The sequence below is a fragment of the Astatotilapia calliptera genome, chromosome 23 (genome assembly GCF_900246225.1).
Source record: "Astatotilapia calliptera chromosome 23, fAstCal1.2, whole genome shotgun sequence".
In the NCBI taxonomy this organism is placed as follows: Eukaryota; Metazoa; Chordata; class Actinopteri; order Cichliformes; family Cichlidae; genus Astatotilapia; species Astatotilapia calliptera.
In genome coordinates, this window is record NC_039323.1 from 656190 (window position 1) to 670176 (window position 13987).

Consider the following 13987-nt stretch of genomic DNA (forward strand, 5'->3'; position numbering starts at 1 on the left):
CTGAGACACGCCGCGTGCGATGGACACATTCAATTTCTCGTCCTCGTTTAAGGTGAGTTACAGTGAAATTGAGTCAAAAGAAAAATGCACTTATCAGCTGCCCACAGAGTAGGGGTGGGTGTGGATAAGAAGAGAACTTGAGGGATTAAAAGTGTCAGATTATATCTGCGAATATAGAATCAAACGTGGTAACTTTCACTGAAAACTCGTGAATATCCGGTTATTGTCACCTGCGCTTCTTAACTCGCAGAGTCGAATCCACCACATCAGTCTGAGTTTATGAAGGACATGCATGCACCAAAATTAAACCTTTCAGCTGCTTTCAGTGCATTAGTGCTATATACTAAGTTCACCAACTCATCGCTTTCTGTGCGCCCGCGCACGCGCGAGCGAGCGCGTGTGGCGCCGCTGCTTTGAATGGCAGGTAAATGAGTTATCTGCTCCTCCGTGGCTCACTGAGCATGTACAGTCGCCAGCCTGTGTGATTGACACTTGGGAATATTCCCTTTTGATGAGACACAGTGCAAACCAATGGTATTATTTGTCACAGATAATCTGCTTTCAAGTCCAACACATTACGCGCGGCGTAATATCTACATTATTCATATCTGATTTCCAGCACATTGTCAGAAAGAACAGCTCAGAGCGCCACAAATCAGCCCAAATCACTCTTAATTTGTTTTTATCGGTATTGGTATTGCTTAAAGACTTTTTGAAATAATGTAATTGAAATAATTCCTTATTCCCTCGAGCCAATCCAGAGGCTTTACACTGCTAATCTAATGTGACACGCAATTTCCGTCTCTCAGACGATTGCTTCCCCTCAGGTCCCTGTCTTTAATGAACAGCCATTTGGCTGTGAGCCTGTGTGCCTGCATTTGTACGTGTGTGTGTAATCAGAGAGCGAGACACAGTCCTGAGATAGGAAATGAGTGAAATGGGAATATCCCGGCCAAGAAGACACAAGGAAGAGGGTTGTGGGGAAACATAGCTTGAGATCAGTGGCTTCGCTGTACTAAATCAGCCTGAAAACACACCACATAATTGAGATGTAAAAATAAACACTGACTCTCTCGATGGCATTAGCCAAGAGTGAAGAGGGCCACCGTTTAGCCTGGACAGTTCAGCTGTCTCCCGCATCCTTAAAATGCTCCCAGAGATGAAGCTTGCCATGTGCACCACTTCCTTTCACACCCAGCCGCTGGTGGAGAGGTGGAGGGCCAGACAGCAGATGCAGACCTTTAAAGGGACACATAAACCAGACCGACTCTGTCGCCGTGTTGCCCTCGGACCAGTACGGGAGCGTGCAACACATGTGTCCCTCGTGACAAAGCAAGGTCACTGCTCCGCTTAGAGAGCTCCCTCTCATTCAGTCCTTGTTGTTTTGAGGTCACACATACCGTCACACACCCGCACACGCCAGGGGTAAAGGCGAGGATTAAACGCAGAGGATTCCCAAACTGAATGACCTCCATTTAATTGCAAATGTGTAATCAAAAGTCACCTTTTTTGGAAACCCCTCCTCTGTTGTTTGGCTAAGAAACACCAAAAATATCCTAATTTGCCAACTGATCAGTGAACACCCGCTCCCCACGAGTGGCTGCATTGACATTACGATTATTATATCTTCCCCGTTCCTCCAATTTGCCCCGTGTGCTAGTGGCCGTGGGGGGTGCGCAGTGGATGATGGGTGTGTGTCCTGCAGGCCCAGTGAAGTGTTAATGATGTCCCCGCTGCCTCAGCCAGGTTACGGCACAGGGACCGTTAGCCGCCCAGGGTAACTGCACGGCTCCCAGAATAAATTGCCACCCGAAGCCACGCAGGCTGGTCAGCCAGCCAATTACAGGCCTGCCCGCTCAGCTGAGGATGATGGGATGCGATGTTAATTGTAAGCTTTCATTTTCTGGCAGGAGGTGAGTCACTTGGCTGTCTTCTTGACTGCCGTACACACGCAGAGCATAACATCTTAATGCACGCAGTTTATGCTTAGAGTGTGTGTGTGTGTGTGTGTGTGTGTGTGTGTGTGTGTGTGTGTGTGTGTGTGTGTGTGTGTGTGTGTGTGTGTGTGTGTGTGTGTGTGTGTCTTTTTGGTTCTGGTTTATGTGGTCATATTCATCTGCCCCATCTCGCTCCGTTTTTTTCTTCCTTTAAAAGAAAATTGAGTTTTGAATCATTTACAAGCAGTTTTAATGGTATTTAAATGTTACAGCTTAGTTTCTGTGGTCTTCAGTGTAATTCCCAGCAAGTAAGAGATGAGATGAGGGGAATTAAATCAACATGATGAGAGTTCTTCACTTCTTTTATTAGGATGCCAGAGGTCATCTGTAGAGTCTTTTAACTTTCTCAATTGGAGTAGTGAACAGTAAATCGTCAAGTTTTATTTTTTTTACTCTGCCTTTCATATCAGTTGTTGTTGCTTTTTTCTGGGGCACTGGATAAACTAAGTTACTGCTGTAATCATTCCCACAGACCAATTAGAGATAATTACTTTTTGCTGTGAGACTCACAATGTCCAATTACAGCAAAATGGCTTCAAAATTCATACAATGTTGCCAAATTAAAAGCAAAATGATATAAAAACGGGCCGAATGATTATTGTTTTGTTTTGGTGGGTGTACCTGCTGGTGAAGTTAAAGGAGAGCCGGGCACAATTCAAAGTCTCACCGGCGGTGACGGGAAGAGCCCCGGCAGCATCAGCAGTGAAGATGAAGAGCGCTCAGTTCTCTGGAGTCAGTCGGGTAGTAGTTGTGCAGCCGAGTGCCACACTCTTCTCAGTATATCAACATAGAGACTGTCTGGTAGCAGTGCTATGGAGAGAGAGGTTAGCTACTATATTAACATACAGAGAGACAGCGCCAGAGCAGAGCAGTCTGCCAAAGACTCAGCAGTGGAAGTGAGACACAGAGAGGCCATCGACCAGACAGCTGCAAGATGGAGTGGAAGAGACCGTGTGAGAGATGAGCTGTCGAACATGTGACGGGTCCCCAAAGCAGCGTGTGAGCGTGAATGTGAGCAAGAATACAGAGAGGTGCATTATGGTCTCAATCATTGATCGCTTCCTCCCGAGGGGGCGGGCGTCTGCCCTCCGCCACACGTGTAAACACACTCGGCTGTGTGTGTTCACATTCACAGCACACTGTTGTGTTTCCTCAACTTTTGTCGCTACTCTGCCGCCAAATGTGTGACGGTTTAAGAATCCCACAACTTCTTCAGCACTTTCAGGAATGTGTCTCAGACACATGACGGCTTTTACTCGAGCCTAGTTTTAGGAAACGTGACGGTGATAAACTGAAGGAACGTGTTACCTGTGCGATGCATCGCTGATAGGTGTGGTGGGATACCAGGTGATGTAGGACTCATGAGTGACAGGAAGGACGAAAGGATTAGAAAAGAAAGACAAAGTGACGCGGTGGTTAAAGGTCACGGTCCAGTAGAGGCTGCAGATGCAAACAGCAATAAGAAATCATACTGTACACCAACACGGTTATTTACATCGTGCTTTCAAAGACACGGGGACATTTGTTTTTGTTACCTCCTGCAAAAAAATAACCATTATCACCATTATAACCATTATAACCACATACAATGCTGATCATTGTTTGTTGTTTGCAGTGCCAGAGGGAAATATATGTAACGCATTATTCAGAATAATGTATTTGACTAAATGCATTTAGGTCTTAATAAGCAGAATTAAAACAGCTGATTTTCCATCTTCTGTCTCATAATTCTGAAACAAGTCGTCTAAGTTCCCACATCTAAAAAAAGAAATATTAATAAACCCAGCAGAGTTAAACAGGCTGTTGTTTCATCGAGAGAAATATTTAAATATCGCAGAAAGAATAAAATACAGATCGTCTGTTGGAGGTAAACAGGCCTGAAAACAGTCCAACTAAATTTGCCAAAACAATTACAGCAGCTAAATTCAGAGTTTATTAAATACAATAAAAATTTTATTTTATATATTTATTATTATTATTCTTACTATTAATTAATGATGATTTTACCCTAATTATTATCAACATATAGCCAGCACAATATTTGTGTCGAACAACACCAAACATCTTATTTCTAATGTCTTATTTGTCAATATACCAAAATCTGCAGTCCTGTTGTTCGTCCAGAGACTCGGCCTGTGCGTCTGCACACAGCTGACAGGCGAGCAGAAAGTTACACGTGCAGCACGTTCAGTGTTTCAGAAATAAACAACACAGATTTGAGCCAATAATGACGAATTTATTCTTCAGGTTTTCACCACGTTACAGGAATGACACGTCACTAAACAGTACAACAGCCAGTGAATCCAAATGACTCAAACTGGGCTCTGAAAATATCATTTTTATAACGACCGCCGGCTCCAGCGCTCCGCTCACCCAGCTGATGGTTTAAAATAGGCAGCCTTGTAATCGCGCACTTACACTCTTTACATCTGGAGGTTAAATAAATGGATTACTCATCGTGTGTGCATTATTCATGACCTGCTGCCCAGCTGTCAACACTGTAGTTAAGTTGCTGAGCAGGTCTCTTTAACAAACGAACTAAGCTGAGACGGGCAAATTTACCAGTAACAAGATGTGTTATTCTCAACGATAAATATCAGGGAATGTTTTCAGTCCCACCCGGGAATCATAATCCGTTGATGTGGAAGCTGCTTGCCTGCTGTGTGCGTTTCCTATCTTCTGGTCATCTTTATCCTCCTGACTTTGGAAAAACAGAGGTCAAGAAAAAAATGGGCGTTTGTCACAGTCAGAGGGATTTCTGGGGTCTACTTTGGGTGGCACTAATTTAACAAACATGGACGACGAAGACTCTGAAAGGCAGCTGGTCCTGCTTTCTGCTTTTCATGTCTTTAGCCGGCTGGACAACAGAACACCTTTGAACACTTGTTCAAACCCGTCTCGAGTGGCTGCGCCTGGATTTTCTGCCCATTTTTTGGTCGTAATCTTTCCACCTTTTTAATGTTTGGATTTTAAAGCCATGTTACCTGTAATCCAGGTGAGACTCGAAGGGGAAAAGATGGAAACGTGTAAAAGCTTTTGCAAACAGCGCTGTCAGCCGGTGTCCTCAGCCCACCATGCAGTCTGCACACATAAATACAACACTGCCCACCACCAAACATCACACCCTTTCCCCTCCCCTCACTCTGCGCCCAGGCCCCGTCCTCGCTCCTCTCTCACCGCCATGAGGCTGACACTAATGTGACACTCTAGAAAATAATTACCAACAAACGCACTGCTGACTGCAAACAGCTCGCTCCCCTCAGTGGACTGTCACTAGTCATTAGTCTGAACCCTGGGTGAGGACAGGACCACAGAAATGGGGGTTGGGGGGTGGGTGGGGGGTTAGGCGATGAGGAGGAACATCCACGTGAAGAAGAAGAAGGAAATAAAGAGGAAGAAGGGAGATCCGACAGGTAAGATGGAAACAATCTGCTTTGCAGGTGTAAAACCTGATAAACAGAGTTGTGAGATAAGATAAGATAGAACTTTATTAATCCCTCGGGTGGGTTCCTCTGGGAAATTCGACTTCCAAAAAAAGCACAGCAACGACCGAAGTTACAGTTACAAAATTGTTATATATATACACACACACACACACACACACACACACACACACACACACACACACACACATATAAATACAGAGACAATATAAATAAAATATACAAAGGGGATAAATAGAATAAATAGGAATAAAAAATAAAAATACAAGTGAATTGCACATTTCAAGTATTGAGTCTATTGCACTGTTGACTATTTACAAAAAGTATTGCACAAGGTGTTGTACAGTGAGGTGCAGAGGCACTACAGCTTAGTTGTTCCCCCCTCCTTTGTCCTCCTGTCTCCCCTCCCTCTCCCCTCCAGAGAGGAGTTAAACAGTCTGATGGCGTGTGGGACAAAGGAGTTTTTAAGTCTGTTAGTTCTTGTCTTGGGGAGAAGCAACCTGTCACTGAACAGACTCTTCTGATTGTTAATGGCCGTGTGCAGAGGATGCCCAGCATTGTTCATAATGTCCATCAGTTTCTTTAATGTCCTTTTCTCTGCCACTGTCACCAGAGTGTCCAGCTTCATGCCGACCACAGAGCCAGCCCTCCTGATCAGTTTCTCCAGCCTGGATGAGTCCTTCTTTGCTGTGCTGCTCCCCCAGCACACCACAGCATAGAAAAGTACTCCAGCAACCACCGACTGGTAAAACATCCTCAGGAGCTTCCTGCAGATGTTAAAAGACCTCAGCCTCCTGAGGAAGTACAGTCGGCTTTGGGCTTTTTTATACAGGTGCTCTGTGTTGCATGAGTTTGAGCGTCCTGTTGTTTCGGCCCAGTCTTCATCATTTGCCCCCTCTGCTGGTTTATATTATATTAACTGGGGCCCAGTAAAAACACCTGCCCCAGTTTGCCCTTTAAACTGAGTGCTCAGTATGCTGGCTCTATAGTGCTGAACCCTGATTTTCTGTGGTTTCAAACAAAGCAGGTTGTTGTCGTTGTTGCTTCACGCGTCCCCGTGACAGGAGCTGGTTACACGGTGCAAAGGAAGAGTGCGGCAGCACTGGAGAGGCTCATTTCTAACAGGGAAGGAGCCGACACAGTCAGAGGCACCACAGCGCCCGTGAGAGGTGGGCGGATCGACAGTGTCGATGCTGGTATTGGTATCGGATCGACGCTAACGTGACAGGATCGATTCTTTGTCTTTAAGTTCAGTGGATAATAATAAGTCAACGTGCAGACGGCGCGTTTAAACTCCAGTCTCCAGAAAACGTTGTTGAAAGAAGCTGAAAGGTTGTTGTGTTATTTAATTATTTAATTACTGTGGAACGAATTGCAGAAGTGATGACACGCTGCTCGCTGTAAGGCCAAAGTGTCAGTGCTGGAAACTGCGGCCCAACGTGCAGTATCACAGAGCACTAATGACTATCGTGCTTTCATAGAACAATTATTTTCATACAGTGATTCTAATTTGGATTCATGTCGATGAAAATGCACAGAACCGTGAAATATTCAATATAATAATTATTGTATTTCTATATGAATCATTTAATATGTTGTTTTGCTCTCATTGTGACGGTTTGACTTTGTTGCTCAGATTTGGATATAAAGTGATGCATTTTCACTGAGCTGTCCACGTTTATTTATCCTGCATGAAAGAGCGCAGCAGAGACACCTTTGCATTATTATGTGTAAGCGTACCTGGATGATCTCAGCGGCTCGACATCTTTTCTGGAGAAAGTGAAGATTTCAACACTTGCAGTTAGAAAACAGAGAAATCTGTGGTCCAGGTAAGCAAATAGTTTAAAGAAAGAAAAGCTGCTCAGCCTGAAAACTGTTCAAGGTGGCAGCAATTCCAACACAATTATCCAAATGCCACAGGGTACATCAATTCTTTGAACACCGACCCCCCTCCTGAAGACTGTTATTTGAGTTGCCTTAGGGGGCAACCGTGCCAGAGAGAGATTAAAATTTTTTACAGCTTCCACAATGGCCAATATTAAAATGTCTCGATACATCTGCCTGGCTATTTTGATTGGTAACTTAACCCCTGACTCCTGAGCAAAAAAAGAGCCATTCTCCGTGCTACTGTCGCCAGGCTGCAGTCTAATTCTTGTATGATTCAGGCTAATGAGGCAGTAATAGGTCCTGTGTGTGTGTGTGTGTGTGTGTGCGTGTGTGTGTGTGTGTGTGTGTGTGTGTGTGTGTGTGTGTGTGTGTGTGTGTGTGTGTGTGTGTGTGTGTGTGTGTGTGTGTGTGTGTGGATGAGAAGGTTATTACAGTGTATTGGAGACGTGAGCAGGAGGAGGGCCTCTCTGAAGTAGGGATGAAGGGTTCTTATTGTACAATAATTGGAGGGTGGGTTTAATCTGTGAGCAAGAAATGGTTTGCCCTCTTTAAAATATAGCGAAGCTGCTCGTTGTTAGTCTTCTTCTATAAAAACAGGCACACTGGACTGAAGCAAGCGCCCCTGTTTCAGTTCGGTTTCAGTCGCAGAAAGCAGGAGACGAGGAGTTGAAGGAAAGTGAAAGTGTGTCTGTCTCTGTGTCATCAAGCCAATGGCTTCATCCAGCCTTATCCTGAACCATGAAACCATAGTGCATGACACCCTTCTATGCTCTGCACAGATATGGCTATTCACTGTTAGCACAGAGATTTGACAAGCCAGACTGATCTCACTCAACAGCCTGGGTCAAATGGATGACTGTCACAGTCTTTTTGTATCCGTCTCTCTTTCTCCTCCCCCCATCCTCTGTTCCACTTTGCACACCCTCATCTTTACTCCTCACTTGCTGCCAATCTCCCAACTTTGCCTGTTCAAATTGACAAATTCAACCAGCTACAAGAGAATAAATGGAATAGAGAGAAGAGACCCCTGAAGGGGATAATCTTTCCAGAGGAAAAGATGTGGTTGGCTGGGAGGCAGGTGAGCGTGTTCATCTGTTATTCGCAGTGTAAACAGTCAGATGTAAATGTTTCTCACAACAGTACAAACACTGTGAAACATAAATCTCCCCAATGTAACAGGATATGTTCGTGTTTTTAAAGAAAGGTGGTCCGAACTCTTCTGTCCTCTCAGAGCAGCTGTTTGTTTCAGTCTTCAGCAGAGATGGGCAGTAATAAAGTAATCTGATTACTTTTTCAAGTAACGAGTAATGTAAGGGATTACTATTGCAAAAAGTAATTAGATTACCGTTACTTTCCCATTAGCACGCTGCGTTACTGCGTTACTAAACCGTCGTGATGAGTCTCATGACAGTGACGTGCGAGCGTGCGGCGTCCGTGGTAACAGACGTGTGCAGATCAACAATGGATAACATGGAGCGATGGAGAGAGTACGACCGTGCAGCGTTTACAGCGTGGAAGTAATCACATTACTTTGAGTTTAATTCTGTAAAAAGTGACACAAACATCAGCGTCAGCTGCTCACTCTGCGTGGGAGGGAAACTTGTTTCTACAGCGAAAAATTAAACTTAAATCTGAGCGCGCAGCGAGCGCGCTGCCACGGGAACGTGACGCTCACAGAGAAACCCCCGCATCCTCCCACTGACATGACCGCTGTGGGCAAACCTCCACCCGCCCCACTCCTGCGAAACAGCTGACAATAGATTTAAGAGCTGCTGAGTCTTTGATTTTATTTATTTTTACTGTGTTTTACTTGCATCTATTTGAAAGAGTGAACACAAAACGTGATTTGATTTTATCTGCTGGAACATGCAGACAATAGGTTTCAATGTTAAACACATCTCTTCAAGTCAAAGACTTACATATAATTACATCTTTGCTTAATGCAAGGTGCAGAAAATTAAAAAATTAAAACTAATAAAACAATTTTTAAAAAAGAGATTTTCCATTGGATTCAATTTTATATGATGGATTATGCAGAAAAATTGAATTGGGCTGTGTGACAACAGAGCAGTTGCAGTGCTCTGCATGTGTCCCATATGTGTTGACCTTTTTTTTGCACATTATTCTGTTTCTGTGTATTTGCTATGATTTGCTATTTGTCACATTGCTGCACTCACTATCTCGGGTTTGTTTGTGGAAGCGTTCTGTTGCCTTCAAATCAAATATTCTGCAAATTACACTGAATACTCAGTTACACGTTTCTTTATATTTTATTATGTTACAGATTAAGTCATTTGTTCATACTTTGTTCTGTCTTTTCAGTCTTCATGAGGTCAGCTGTGGGGAAACGCCCGCCTAGCATTTCCTCATTTTAAAGTGCTGCTGATGTCACACATGACATCAGCAGGTCGAACCAAGTGGAGGGGTTTCTTTTTCCATAGAGACGCTTCCTTTTGTTTGAGTCAAGGTTTAAAGGGATTTGTTGAATCTTTTTCCTTTCGTTAATACTGCCATTTAGTTGTGTAAATGTGCTAATTAGAAGTGTGAAGAGGTTTTGTGTCTTTTTAATCATCTGTGTAGAGTTTTAGATCTCTCAGTGTGAGTGAGTGGCACTGGCTGGGCTAATTGAAGGGAAACGCTGGCCCTATTTAAAGCCAGTCTGCACCAGATTCAGGGGAGAGAGGAGAATTGTGTTGTGTTGTGAGATCCATGTTCTGTTGAGTTTTGTTAATTGAGTTACTTTGGGGGGAAGTTTTGTTAAGTTACAGATTAAATTGAGTTCACTGTAAATAAATTGCTCGCCTCTGGAAGCCTGAGGTGCGTAGTCTGCTTCCCTACCTCCTTCCCTACCTCCTTCCCTACCTCCTTCCTTGACATTTGAGTGTGACTACCTCACAGGCTGAAAGATCTGTTACTTTATTACCTACTCAGGTTGTGTATCATGCTTTTAAAAAGCAACTAAGTAACTAATTACTTTTGCAAATGAGTAATCAGTGAAGTAACAGGATTACTTTTTTGGAGAAGTAATCAGTAAGTAGCTACTAATTACTTTTTCAAGTAACCATAATACTGTATATATATCAGTATCATAATACTGATACAGTATTATGATACTGTATCAGTATTATGATACTGTATCAGTATTATGACACTGATACAGTATTATGATACTGATACAGTATCATAATACTGTATCAGTATTATGACACTGATACAGTATTATGATACTGATACAGTATCATAATACTGTATCAGTATCATAATACTGCGGTATTACCATAATACTGTATATATATCAGTATCATAATACTGCGGAGGGTGAAAGGTGCAGAGAGAGAACGCAGAATCCCTTTTCACTGTATTTTTCTCTTCTTACAAGCTTTCAGGGATGGATCGCGTCATCAAAGCGATTGTCGAAACCTTTAATTTCCTGTGAGCCAGCGGAGGTCCGGACACGGACAATAAACGATTGAGCCGCAGAGCTGCGCTGACGTTTGTCTTGAGTTACGGCAGCAGATTGACTGAATGTGAAAACATCGGAAACACAATTTAAATTGCACTTACTTTACATAGGACATCACTGGCTGTTCATGCGTCCTGCAGACGGTTCACGAAATGTGTTTCCACAGTGCGTTTGTGCTTCTTTACACTAGAAGAAAAAAATGTTATGAGCTACACGTGGTCCCAGAAGTTTGACACAAAAAAGTTTACGTTTTTCCTGAAAATGCCTTCGAGCCAAACCTAATAAGATCCAGCTTACAGGTGAATGCAGACTGCAGTATTTCACGTCTGTAAATGTCAGAAGTGTTTGTCTCATTTTAGTTTCTCTTTTCCTTTGAAGGTTGGGGTTTTCCTGTTCCTGTTCTTCCTGCCCCGCCCTGTTTCACCTGTGCCTGCTTCTTATCTGTCTCACCCTTTCTCCAATAATCTGTACTATTTGTTTTTTTCCTAGTGTCCCCGAGATTTTCTTTGTTTGCTTTACTTTCATGAAACTGAGTGTAGAGAAGAAGTTGACATAAAAATGCAAACTTTGGGGAGAAGGAGAGTCTTCAACCTTGGGCCGATTAAAAACCACAAGTCATGACAGTTAAAAGGCTTTTTGTGTTTTGAGTCCTGTGTTAAATTAAAATTGCAGTAAATAACTGCTTTTTAATATAATGTAAGAATGAGAAAGCACAGCATTCACCTCTGTGGAGCAGAAGTAGATCAAATAAAGGTGAAACAAAATCATTAGCAGCACTAAAACGTGAACACGGTTAAGAACGATATGATGACCTGCCATGGATGTTTCTCTCTCCCTCATTTCATACCCTCAAAAACAGCTTTGATCCTGTAATGTTCAGTAATGTAAGGAGCTTCTTCTGGACCCGTGGGACAGATGTTCATACATGTTCTCCTGGTCTGTTCCACCTCCCTGTGTAGCTCTAAGGCCCTGGAGGCACTTTCACGCAGCCTGTGGTTTTGTGCATGAAAATCGTAATCACCACACCGTCCTCAGCCCCACACACACACACACACACACACACACACACACACACACACACACACACACACACACACACACACACACACACACAGTGTATTGTGCGTTCAGTCAGGAAAAGGTCTCTGAGTCGTGCTCTGTGAGTGGCCTCTGCTCAAACAGATCAATAGACACTGGCACGTCCCTCCACCAACCAAGAGAAAACAATTAAAAGCCATCGATCCTGTGCCAGGCTCTCCATGAATATTCATGTGTCCTTGACCTTCCCTTGGAAAGGAGAAGAGAGAGCGAGATAGACAGACAGGTGTAGGAAATCTCACTCATAACCCTCCCACGGCTGGGGGGGTATTATCTGTGGCCCCGTGCTTTTCTTTTCCACTTTTCTTGGGCTTACTTCAAGCAAACCGTCTCATTAAAGCTTGTTGCTCTTTTAGGAGCCAGTTTTAGGCACAGATTGCTCTTTTCTGAGCTGTGTTGACACCAGAGATCAAGTGGTCCCACAACAACTGTCCCCTCCAGCTCTCCCGCTGCCTCTTTTCTAATTACAGATGTGTGACATGCACATGGGGACGTCTCCGTGTTAGCACATCATCGTGCCTGTCCTGACACATCCTGTGGTCACAACAGCAGAGGCTGCAGGGGACAGCCCTGCCCTGTCCCCCGTCACTGGGGATTAGCATTAGCATGCTAACAGGACCCCCAGGGGACCATCGTGCAAAGGGTCATGTTGACAACTGTCAACAGCCTGCTTTAATTAGCTGAGCTGTTGGTAAGGCTAATCCTGCATTCTAATTTCTGCTCCCTGAGAACGTATCGTGCACGGTTTCATAGCAAAATAACGTTTTGTGTTTTCATTGGTTGTAACTGGGAAGATGTGGGCGACACCGCTGCTGCAATTCAGCATAAAAATACAACTGTTTCCCCCGCATCTCCTCTAATCCATCATTCATCATCAGTTCCCACTCTCTCCTGACCCAGCCACCTTTGCGTTTGCTCTAATATTGAACGTCGGGAGCCAGCAGTGCGAGCGCTGACATATCACACCGGCTGGTTCCAGACCTGACAGCATCAAGTCGGCATTGTCATAGGCCTGGAGACGAGGTGAGAGTGAGTGTGTGAGAGGTAGAGTGTGTCGTCAGTCAGACAGTGCATTATCCAGCTGTTCTGTGGCTGTCTACCTTTTTCTGTGGTGGGGTAATGGGAGTGTCACACAATAGCAGACAGCTGGAGTCTCACTATTCAGCTGAGAGGCCACATCCATATACACCGCTTCCTAACTTACTGCAGGCGCTGCCGAGGCTGTCCTGTCTGCCCCACAATGACTGTCAGCGGCAGCCCGGGCGGCTGGCTGGCGTGACTGTCAGCGATTGGTCACAAAGCATTTACCTTCTGACAGAATTGCAATTAGTCCAGGGAATGCTGTTACTGGGAGAAAGAAAAAGAGAGACAGAGGGGAACCAGAGGGGGGAGGCTTGAGGGACAGGTATAGGAAAAGTGGGAGGGAAAGGACCCGTGGATGGAGAGTGAGAGGCGGGTAGATAAAGAGAAGGTGTATTTGGGGGCGGCGGGGAAGGTTAGAAGAGATGTAGAGACAGCAGCAATAGAGAGTGAGAGGTGAGTAGATAGAGGAAGGGAAAAGAGGAACGTGGATCTGTGGAGCCCCCCACCCCACCCCCCGGTTGTGTACGTGCAGGAGATTGGCTCGCAGCATGAGGGGAGTACGTCTGTCTGTCAGCGGCCCGGTTCAGCACACATTTGCTTAGTGGCACAATCCTAACGAATCTGCCCGGTCACGTCACCTCGTCACCAGCTCAGAGCCAGTGCTGATGACCTTCTGAAATAAACAGCCTGTGCTTTGCATGGAAGAGTGAAGTGGAGATTTCCCCCCCTGTTTCTGTGAATCTTAACACAAGCACAACCACAGAGTCATGTGACTACGTAACACGCTGCAGCCTCACACAAAGCCAGAGCGGAGCTGCCTTCTCTCAAACTCTTCACCATCCACTAATGACCTCCCTCTTTCTCTACAAGCAACGCTCGCCTCACACTCCGCATCCCTCTCCATCCCCTGCAGTCTTTGTGTGTGTGCTTTCTGTCTGATAAGAGAGGGGCAGGGGCTCCTCCCTGCCCCTAAGGGAGAGACGGAGCGTGACCGAAACTGTAGTCCCAAACCAAAC

At 44.6% G+C, this 13987-nt stretch overlaps 1 protein-coding gene across 1 annotated transcript in view; it reads right to left on the reverse strand.

Moving 5' to 3' along the window:
* The window catches only part of rnf220b (ring finger protein 220b), a 39297-nt gene extending 28356 nt beyond the window's left edge, over nucleotides 1-10941 (reverse strand). The window contains exon 1 of the mRNA XM_026159703.1: nucleotides 10892-10941. The gene's annotated coding sequence lies outside the window, so the exon portion shown is untranslated. The remainder of the gene's footprint in view (nucleotides 1-10891) is intronic.
* Between the last annotated feature and the right edge of the window lie 3046 nt (nucleotides 10942-13987).